Below are 11,860 nucleotides of genomic sequence, written 5' to 3' on the forward strand. Positions count from 1 at the left end.
AAGCTAAACTGCTCAGCTAACCTACTTTGGGTCACACTCTGCAGGTGCTCCATCCTTCACCAGCATAACAGACTGCTCACGTTCAGGCCTTTCCTCTTTGCTTGGTTAGGCAGCAGTCCTTCTCCTTGGCCGCCAGCCAAGACCCCCCCCCTCTCAGCCTCCAGCCTGTGCTTTACAGAAGTCAGCCCTGCCCCTTCTGGTCAGCTGACTCAACAGGTATGGGCCCCTAACTCCTCCTGGTTCCCCTGGCAACTGGCAACTGGGTGGCCATTCCTGCTCTTCACATAGCAGGCACCTTAGTGCCCTGCTACACACCTCCCGCCTTAAGATTCGAACTCACTGGGCCAGATCTTGAGTCTCATCCACTGCACATCTTCTGTCGCTGTTCTCTTAGGTCTGGGCTCTTGTTTTCTGACCACTTCAACATACGGAGGTGGAGGTTTTAAGGCACCTCCTACCCGCCTTTTACCCAAGGCGCACCATGTGGAATTTTATGGGATTTGCCCCGCCACAGGCAGTCCCCCCACACTACCCAACCTTGGTAGATTAGCCTCCTTGTCAGTTGAACTCCGGCCTACCTCTCGAGGTTGTAACTCCCTTTCTCCTCTGGCCCATCTATATTCCATTCTTGCACACCCCAGTCTCCTTCTCCTGGTGACTTGTGGAGTCTCTCACCCCTCTAGGGCTCCTTGGAGATCCTGAAGCCTCCCCCCAGATCTCCCACTGTCTGCATGATGCTCTCTGGGCATAGTCTTCCCCCCAGAATTCCACTTTTCCCTGGCCAGTGGGTCTCCCTCCAAGTCCCTTATAGATTTTCACATAGGCCACTCCTCCAATTTTCTCTTCAATGATGTTTCGGAGTGTCCACCACCTGACCTGTCTAGGAATGTTGCTAATATAGATCTGTGGTCTTTTCTCAGGCTCCTGTCTCCTTTTTAGTGGTCATTTTTTCTCCTCTCTTGCTCCTTGACCCAGTTTCTTGGGTTGGGCCCAACTGGTTCCCCCTTTTCTGAATCTGTCCTGGAGTCTAGTCGCCCTGGGCCCCGGACTGTTTGCGTACCTTCCTGGCCAATTGAGCTGGAAGTCTCACTCTCGGAGGGAGCCTGTTCGTCCTTCCCTGTCATCCCTTCCTCTACCAGATCTACTACCTCAGGTTGCCCCTGGCTGGGCACTATACTTCTTTTCTTAACTTGCAGGGATAATTCACTCAGCTGATGTTTTATCTGGTTCATTTCTCTGGCATGATAGTTTTGCCACTGTTCCCATTTCTGTTTCCTCCCCTCTAGGAGTGCTGGCAGAGCTTCTTTTTGTAGGGTTCCTGGTCCTTCCCCTCTGGAACCTTCCTCCCTAGTACCTTTCCCTGGCTGCTCTGGTTCAGCCTCCTCCCTGGGACCCTCTGGGCCCAGGTCTCTGGGGGACTTCTCTAGTTCGAGGTTTTCCATAAGCCTGGACCGGATGTTCTCTAGTTGGGTATTTACCTCTTTCAAGACTCCTTCAATACTTCTCTCTCATGGTCTCAGATTTAGCTGCCACTCCGTGCTCTACTTGTTGAGTTTCCAGTGCCTCAATCGTTTCCCATAAATTCTTAAGAGGCCGTAATTGTTCCCCTTGCTGCTCTTTGTCCTCCTCAACAGTCTGTAACTGAGTCTGCAACTGCTCATTCTCAGCCTCTCTAGCCTTTAACTCCCCTTCCAGGTATACCCTTTGTTTGCTCAGCATCTTATAATCTGCCATACAGGCTTTCATTCTTACTATCTCCTGCTGGAACACTTTATCTGCTTCAACAGCCTGTGTATGGCTTTCCAATATATCAGCTTGCATTTCTCTCACCATATCCTCTGCAGCTATAACTCTCTGTGTCCAGCTCTCTAGTTCCTCATATAACTCCCCCATCTGGTCTTCCTGCACCTGTACTTCTTTTTGGAGGGCTCCTATCTGAGCCCTTGCTGCCTCTAGTTCCTGCAGCAGCTCCTTTGGGTCTCCGGCCTGCTTTGGGCCAGCTTCTCACCACCTTAGCTCTGCTACCTCTGCTGACTCTTCCAAAGCTATTGCTACTTCCTGTTCCTCTTCTCGGCTGTTCAGCTCACCTTCCAACTCCTCTTTCCTCCTTTGCCCAGTAATGTTTCTGGGTCTCTGACTTCCCCTATTTCTTGCTGGCATTGTTCCTATCCCAACCCTACCTAGCCGGTCAGCCTCAGTCTTGCTGCTGAAGATTCTGGGCAATGGATATTCTTCCGTCAGCCTGCCTTTACAAGCTGAGGTCCCCTTGCCTTTCTATAGCTACGTCCTTCAGCACTCTAGCCCAGGTTTGCTCACATTCCTTATTCATACATGGCCGGGATTCCTGCCAATGTACCATTGTGACAGGACAGGAACCTTGGGGTCACTGTGCTCCCCCCTAGTTACCCTCTCTACTGTGCCATGCTGTCTATCCGCACTTCACAATCTTGCCCGCCACGTCTTTGGTCTTATGTGTATTATGGGGAGGCTACCTTTAGTCTTCTTGGCTACGGTTCTCCTGTGCTATACCAGTCTGTTTTCTGGAATGGGGCTCAGGTGCACTCCAGCCTTATGGGCTATGCCTGGCTCCAATCACCCTTGTACCACATCGCAAGCCTTGTGGATGTACCGGACATTCTTTGATCTTATTGGATGCATTCTCCCTGCCCATTCTTTCGGGGCTTCTCACTCCCCACTCTCATGGGGCTTCTCACTGCCCACTCTTTGAGGGGCCTCTTGCTGCTCACTCTTTGCAGGGCTTCTCGCTGCCCACTCTCAGGGCTTCTCAATGTCCACTCTCGGGGGCTTCTGACTGCCCACTCTTGGGGGTTTCTCACTGCCTACTCTCAGGGCTTCTCACTTCCCATTCTCGGGACTGGGGCTCCCAAGCTGTCACTCCCCAAAAATCTGCTTAGTGTTACCCTAACACATCCCATTATGCTTGTAATACATAAGACTGTAATGCCAGGACAAATTGGGGCTTTTGCTCACTGATGCCACTGCAACTTGTAGAACAAAACCTCACCTGGTGTAATTCTGTAACTGCCTGCCAGTCCTGGTTGGGCCATGGCTCCCTTTACATCTCAGTCATAACTTCTTGAAAGCAGAATATGGTCCTGGTTGTACTTGCCTGGCTTTATTTCTAATTGGTGGAGTTTATGTAACCAAATTATGATTTTTTATTGTCAGTAGAGTACTGGCGGGGTGAAAAAGATATTTTTGCATCACTTCTTTCTAGTTACATCATGACTAAGCCAGTATTAGTTGGAATGCAAGACTCTTAGAATGTCAAAATACAAACCTTAAGCAATACTAGATGAACTATTCCACACCTACATTTTATTTTCTCCCCTAACCCTTCTTTTTAACTTAAAGGCAAAATTTAAATGTTTATACAGTTCCTTACACCAGAGTTTTAACTAACAATTTCAACACCCTTGTCAGAAATACTGTAAACCCTTTCACATCTGTCAGTAAAAAACAAACAGCCCCTCCACCCCAAATACACACATGTGCCTCAAAACCACATTTTGTACCTAACACTGAAATGTACATAATAATGTGGTTTAAATTAAAATACGTATGTCATAGTAAAACATTCAACTCAATACAGAGCAATTGCAAGAAAATCTTCATTATGTTGCTTATAAATGAAAGCATTGTTTGTGCGTTTACTCTTCATGACCTTTTATTTATTTATTTTTTACAGTAATCAGGTCTAGATATTTTTGCTGGCATTTTAAAGCCTATATTTGATGTGGACAAAATGGCAATTGTCTCTCTTACTTCTACCTATTCCCCCCATCACTTCTTTAATGGGCTGAGCAGTAGGTACATTCCATTCCCCCAATTACAACTCTTTTATTAGATTGTTTCTGCTTTTTCCCTAAAGCTTGAAATATGCCCTGGATTAAAACAAAAGCCCTGTGTCATTTGGATTTAAGCCTAGGATTATGAAGGAGGGCAGCCTGTTAGATTACACAGTGAGACTTAAGTTAGACTACCCAATTCTTCCATCTAGCTACATATGAACACCTAGAGTATGAAAAATTGGTATCTGAGGTTGAAATACTGAGACCAGTATCTTTTCTTAGATGCTAAGATTTGAAATCTTATTTATACCATTGAGGATTATTGGTTAGAATATAATACCATAGACAGCAGCTTAAAGAAAAAGAGGGGGTGTATTGGCTAATGCAGAAGGTCCTGAGATTACCCCTTGCAAAACATAAAATACAGAGCAAATATTTCTGAAAACTCTTGGAGAGCTAATGTAGATTGCGGCTAATAACTTCTAGCTAGCTGTTAAGCAGATGTAATTTACTAGGGAAGGTGACATCACAATCACAGGGACTAGGAAAATAGCTAATCTCTTCCAAGACTTCTTGGTGCTATCTGCCTGGAGTTGCTGCCTCCAGGCTTGGTTTTCACACAGGAACTGTGAATGCAGTGGGATTGGCACTCTGCCCCGGTTAGCTGGGGGGCGGGGGAGAGGGCAGTTCCCTGTGCTCTGTGTGGCTGATGCTGGGGACATTTCCAAGCATGCTGTCTGCTCAACAGGTGGATGGGTCCCAGGTTCCCACAGGCACAATAGCCAGGAATGGCAGGGGCAGATTTTTGCATGTGCTGCTTCATGGAGGGGTTTTACTGCCCCATACAGCCTTCTCTTGCTGCAGTTGCAGTTGCAGTTGCAGCTCACTGTCAGCTCAATGGGCAGATGGGTCCTAGCTCTGCATAGTCAGTTTGCTTCTGCTGCAATTGCCAGGGGGCCAGGACAGATCTCTGCATACACTCCCTGCTGTATAGAGGGCTCTCCAAAGTCTTTTTGGTGGGGAGGGACCCAGCACCACTTCCAATGCTGAGCCAGTTCTGTATTCACTGCCTAGCTGCTGCTGCTGTTCAGATGTCTCCTCACTCTATTACTTCACTTGCATGGGGTCCCTGGGTGTTGTTGTTTTGGTGCCGAGGGCAAATGCCCCAATCCCCCTGCTGCAGTTACACTATAGTCTTACATAAGGGAACCCTATTTTTTGTGGTTGTTAACAATTACCACAGTACAAATATGTGCACTAAATGTCCTTTAGGGCCCTCTTAATATACAGATAAAGGCACAATGAAATCTAATGCATGACCCACACAATCACACCTCCTGTCCTGCCACACGGGCATGACAGGAGGTGTGATTGTGGGATTGTGAATCAGATACCATTGTGCTTTATTGTTAGTGCAGGAGGATCCCAATCTCAGGCTTCCCCTGCATCAGCAAAAAATTCCCACAGGGAGGAGCCCCATCAGTTGACCTGGGCTCCCAGCTTCAGGGAGGCCCCAGGGGTCCTTGCAGCAGGGAGACCACAGATCTCCCATTCATGGGGGTTCATGTGATGCCCCTGTGTCTGGGAGCCAGAGTCAGCTAGAAGCTTGCAAGTTCAGGGGTGCTAATGCCCTCAACTCAAGTTCAGAGCTCCGATCAGCTGATGGGGCTCCCAAATACAGGGAGCCCAATCATATGTTCAATCAATGGTATGATAGAAAGCCACTACAAAGTTATTGTACATATTTTGTGGAATAACTATGTATCTTATTCCCCTTTTTATCACATTATTAATTTATTGAATGTGTGGCCAAGTGACTATTTAAGGCATGATGAACTGGATAATCAAACCTAAAACATAACATGTAGATAGGGCCTTAGTAATTATAATGACGAATAATTACACTTTTAGCTAGAGCTCTGAAGCAGGGAAGTACATAAATTGCAGAAGTGCATAAGAAATTCTTCCTTAAAGATGCCTTTCTGAGGTATATTTTCTTTCCTGCAGACCTCATATTCTCTCCTCTTCCCCAAACAAGTAGCTACAACCCATGAAAGAATGTAGCTTATTTCCTCATTCATGCCTCTTTCTGTTCTGGTCCAAAAAATAGTGAGAATGGAGTAGCAGTGCTATTGCTCTTTGGTACTGGGGAGCACAGTGCACTTAACACCAGATCCAGTAGGAAGAAGAAGAACAAAAAAGTATAGAGACATTCCTTAATTACGTTTTTGTCCGAAAAGGACAAAAACAAAAACCAGCTCTCCATGTTGGTCTTAAAATACAATCTATAGTATAAAATATACAGTCCCCTTAACTGCATGATACAATCAGGTTAATATTGCTACAGGAATTCATGTTCCCTTTATGACTTTCTGAAGTATTTAGTCTCTAAAGGCAGATTTACATGTGCTCCAGGGGTGGGAGAAGTGGCACTTTAATGCCACTTTAATGAAGTGGCACTCCAGGAGCCACTCTAATTAAAATTTTGCCACATCTCCTGTATCAGTGTATCCACACTTTAAAATGGCAGTGGGAGGGCTTGAACTAAAGCTCATTCAATGAGCTTTAGCACAAGCACCCCAACCTCCATTTTTAAGTGCGGGGATAATGATACATGAGCCACACTTGACTGAAGGTGCTCTGATGAGCTGGAAATCCAATGCATTGGAGCAGCCTCCATGCTTATGTATAGGTGTCCTAAAAATACATGCAGGTGTTACACTTAGATCAACCTAAGTAGGGTTAGGTCAGTCTAAGCACCAACCTGTACAGATGTTCAGAAAAGTTAGATCAGGCAAAAAAGGTCTTATCCAATCTTACTTAGTTTATCTGAGAAAATGAACTAAGTTAGATTGGGAATGGATTAACCATGTCTGCTGAATGTCTGCATGTATTTGGAATGCAGGCCAGGGGCTGCAAATGCTAGCTGCCTGCCACAGCTTTGGGGCTATTCTCTTCTTACCTCCCCCCCAACCCCCTCCACTGTGACTGGGTTATTTTACATCCCCCAACCCTAGATGGACAACCCCTGCCCCTCAAACCTGCCAACTCCCCCACTAAAGCATAACCAATCCAGAGTAAACATGGAATACATCTCACACCATTTAACTTAATTACAATCTAACTTTATTAATTAATTAAATGTATAAATAGTCTCTCTCTCTCTGTCTCTCTCTCTCTCTATATATATATATATATAAAGACAAACACTTAGTTAAATGGTTTTATCAATCCCAGATGTTATTCCACTTCACTGAAAAGGTGACCAATCAGTTCCTGAAAGTAGAGGGTGATGGCTGGTTGGTAATGGATGTTTCTCAGTCTAGATGTTGTTGGATGATGACATGCGGCCAAATTCCTTGTGACCCCCCCAACACTTTTTTTTTTCTTCTTTTTCTTTAACTTTATTCCTCTGATGACTCTTCATTTCCAGGTATCATTGATTGGTGTCCCTGTGATCATCATACTATTCATGTTTTTTTATTCTGTCAGCATATTCCTTTGTTCCAACAAACTGATCAAATGCACTCATCTTACTTTGGTCTTTTACTGATCTCTTAATTTGGGCATGCCCAGTACTCCTAATTTGGTCTGTCCATTCAATACCAAGGGCTCTGCAGTTGAGCACTCTCCAGTTGGTCCCCTTTTATTACCTTTAATTAACATATCCAACCATTTCAACCCCCTGATTCATTCGGTTAGTGCCAAGTTCAGTTAATTTGAGCTGACTGGCCAGCTCAAATTAGTCCTACATTTCACAAGGCCTATATTACACACATCTGTGTTGTGGAACATGAGCTGCATGTGAAAGTGAGCTCAGTGCTAGCTGATAACACAGACACGAACAAAATGAAAAAAGAAAAGTTTAAATAATCATGAGGCTAAATAAAAACTTAAGCTATAGATAAATAAAGCTGAATATAAAATAACTGTTCAAATAATGCTATAATTCACCAGTCAAGCAGATACAACTAAAGCTAAATGTCACAAGCTACCCTTACAATTCCCTTCTTAATGGCTAGATTCACCTGCATTGAAGTCAATCTGGTAATGAAACTCTGCTCCTGATGCTCAAGGCCTGTATGGGTTACAGCTATCAGCCCAGCTCTTTACACAGCATGTGATCATTTCACCCCAGGCTTGTCTGACATCCCACTTATCAAAGGAGCTTGTTATAATATAAGTTTTGCAGCTGCTGAGCTTGATAGCATTTTAGTGTAAAATATAACAATTTCATTCTCCAGCACAATAAAATTGTAAACACAAACTATACCTTTTGAACAAAAAGCAAAAATAACAATGGGATGTAGCATTAGATTAAGAAATCCCATTGCAATTGGGCTTCATCTAAGTAATGTTTCCCACAAAGAATGCTGTTTAGCATTCTGAACCCTTTCTAATAGTGTTAGTACTACCTTTTTATGGTTAACCTGAACCACAGTTTCTTGGTTGTATTTCTTAATAGACTGGAGTACAGGTTGTAGATTAGGGTGAGATAAAACTTGTTGCAAAAGTGGCAAATACAATCCTAGTGGCACTGGGGTTATATCACGTTATATCCATAGTTTAACTTGGGTAGACTGTGCAGTCCACCAAGGCACAAAATACATAAAATCACAACTACTAAACAATGAAACATTACAAAAATATTGATATATAAAAATCCTCATTAGATAAAGATGTTATTGGTAAATTAAGGCATATGGGCAATGAGTACATATGCAAATACATCCCTTTCCATTATATACAACAACAGAATTAGTTTTTACTAACTAACACAAAGTAGTGTGTTGAACTTCATGTTGTTTATACAGGCATTCCTCTCATGCTTGAAGATTCTGGTCCTCACACACATACCCCAGATTGTCATGAATTAGACATCCTTTGATATTAATGGTCCTTCATGTACTCTTTTGCTTAAATGCCCACTGATGATGGTTACAAGGGTACATCACAACACCTTTATTAACTCCAAGTCCCACAGACACCAGTAGATATATGAGAATACAAAAATTGGCACTAACAGTAACCACATGAGCCACAATTCACTGGTTCAATTTACTGTATGTAAAAAATATTGACTTCCACCACATGGAAAGGTCTTTTTCTCCTTGATTGACATTGTTTTAAACAGTTTTTCTAAGCTGTGCTGAAAGCCAGAGCAGATAATTTGAGTGACTATGACCTGGAATAAATCTTGAACCTGTGTACAGGCCAGGGCTAGAGAAACTTTGTACTGAATTAATTTACCAATTACTGCAACTATAATTTGGTGGTTTTCTTCAGTTTGTTGAAGTACTAGCAGGTTGTCTCCCACTAGCTGTTTCCCAATTCCCAGGCATGACAATGAACTTGTTAAGAGTTTTACAACTCTTTACATCACAGCCATGGCATAGGTTGGTTTATTAGCTAAGACTTCAATGTTAATATTATCCAAGACAGCTGCTCCCACTGCAGCTTCACCCAGGCCAGTTACTATAACATCTCTTCTGGGCCTGTAGGTATACACCTGTGTAGTTTTAATATAACAGATCCAGCCAACACCTCCAACCTTGATGACTTGCCAATAAAAAGGGACATGCTTTTTAACAATCATTCACACATTTTCCACACAGCCATAAAAACTGAACACCCTGTAAGGTCCACAGACACTGCATTTGACTTATGTGTGATAAACAGATGAGAGGACCCAAATAACTTGCTATGAAAGAGTTGAATTATCAAGACTGCTGCATGCAAGCTAAAGTGGCAGAGGAAATTTTTTCCATTCAGAACAAAAACCTGGACAGGAGCGTCTTTAATAAGGAAATTAAATGTGATTCCCACAGTCCTATTACAATACACTATGTTACTTCCATTCATTAGATCCAACCAAAAACATGTATTAATATTACTGAACACCATGGTCCAGCTGTATGGAAAGGAGGTGTGCTACCTTCAGCTGCTCCTGAAGTCAAATACAGTTCTGACATGTGCAGTGTCAATATGCACATTGCTGCAATTTTGGAGTGTGTCTTCTATACATTTTAAACAATGAGGATTATAGATATCTATTTCATCATTTTCAATGGCCCATTGCATCATTCTGGCAATTGGAGTTGGGACTTCTGAAATTTTTCTTAAATGTGAGAGTGTGGGATGCCAATACCCTTGTTACAATTTCAACCACATAGCCATTTTAAAGATGAGTTTTTTCCTTTAGAGGGACAATTTCTCCCTCAGAATTTCTACTTTCTTTACTTCTTGTTTACCGGAGGCTTATCATCCTGTCTGAGAGACTAACTCCATAGTCTTTTTCTACCCTAGGTGTCCTTGCTTATGCACAAATTGTATTAATTCATTCCTGATTTCTTGTGGGACTACCCACTGCCTAGCATGAGTAGGTATGTCAGTTCTCCAAATCATACCTTTTCATTGTATCTCATCATCCCTGCTTAAAAGGTTGGTAATTTTCCTGAAATTACTTTAAATCATCTGGGCTTACCATATTTGATTTGCTTTGAGCTTGCTTTGTAATCACTGCCACCTGCTGGCATTTTGTTGTTGTTATTCCAGAGTCCTTCTTCACTTCACTAATTTTCTTTTTCCCATATGCATTTGGTTCTTTGCCCAGATTGACAACCATATAGCAAGTGCCCTATAAGTCCAATAACCCATAGGTACTTTATCTCCTTGCCTACCAACTGCACCTCAACTTTACTAACTTTGCAATATGGGCTAGTCTGTGTGTTTTAATGTAGCATTCAGTTAAATTTATATTCCTTAAGCTGTACAACTGCGTCTGAAATGACTGCATGGCCAGGAAACAGTGAAAAGAGCTATTTGCCCATTTGCCTTTCCTTTGTTAATTAGGCACTAGAAAACTTAAGATAGGCAATACTCACTAAAATTAGTTTTCATGAGTTGTTATGAATGAAAGCAGCCAAAAGAAACCCTCTTTACATCTACAAAATATTTGTTCTTATTTGTAAACATGAGGTGGGAAGTAGAGGCTAATGCTAATCTCTATATCAAATATGCATATATATCTTAGACAATACTGATGAGCAAGTTTTTCTAAGTACTGTTGTTTGATTTCTATGTGTAATAGCGTTTCTGAAAAATAATTGGAACTCATGGTAGAGGTGATATCTTTTATTAGACCAACTAGATTTTTGGGGAAAAAAAATTAAAAATATGCTTGAAGAAGGGTGAGTGTACTGAAAGCTTGCAATTTGTGATTCCTTTTGCCTGTAGACCTGTATCCCTTTCCTGAAAATAATTATTCATTTGTATTCTCCCTCTTTAACCTCTGGGACTTATTTAACAGGAGGATCCCCTGCTGCAGTAAAAAAACCCTATATATACTGGTGTCAGCAAAACCATTTTTTCCCCTTTTGGATAACAGGCATTACAAATTAGTTATGAGATACCTACAGGCAAGAAACCTGAATGTCAGTCAGTCTCTTTACTCTGATTTATCCAAACACATTAAATGTGAAATGCAAAGAGATGACAAATACTCCCAGTGGAAAAACTGGCTCAGATGAGTTTTTCTTTTGTTACCAAAGACAATTCCAATGGTAAGAAATGAGGCAAATGTAAGGTGTCTTCTAAGTGTCCATCATTTTCACTATTCCAAAAAGAATGCTTTTATGTGAAAGAACAATGTTGTAAAATACCTTATATTTGCAACTGATGCATCATCTAAACATAGAGAAGCCAAAGAAACCATGGGTTTGAAATTATGAAATTATTCATTCTACAGTGATTTTTTCTTTAATAACATTTTCTCATTTCTAACTAGCCTTATACAGAACCATTCTTTATGCAGAATGCAAAAGGTGTCGGGCTGCCATTTGATCTTAGAGGCATAGGCTAGGTAGAGGCGTTACACGTAATGCACTTTAAGCATGCAAAAAAGGGCTTTATAGCTATAACAGAGCAGATGTTCACAGCATATGAAGTGCTTTAAAAATGGCAGCTCCTACTATAAGTTAACCCTGGACGGTTGTGTACTAACCTAAAGAGCTTTCTGTTACAGGGTTTTATTGAATTTCTGTGTTAGA

Source organism: Crocodylus siamensis, chromosome 4 (genome assembly GCF_052110815.1).
Source record: "Crocodylus siamensis isolate JL-2025a chromosome 4, ASM5211081v1, whole genome shotgun sequence".
Lineage (NCBI taxonomy): Eukaryota > Metazoa > Chordata > Crocodylia > Crocodylidae > Crocodylus > Crocodylus siamensis.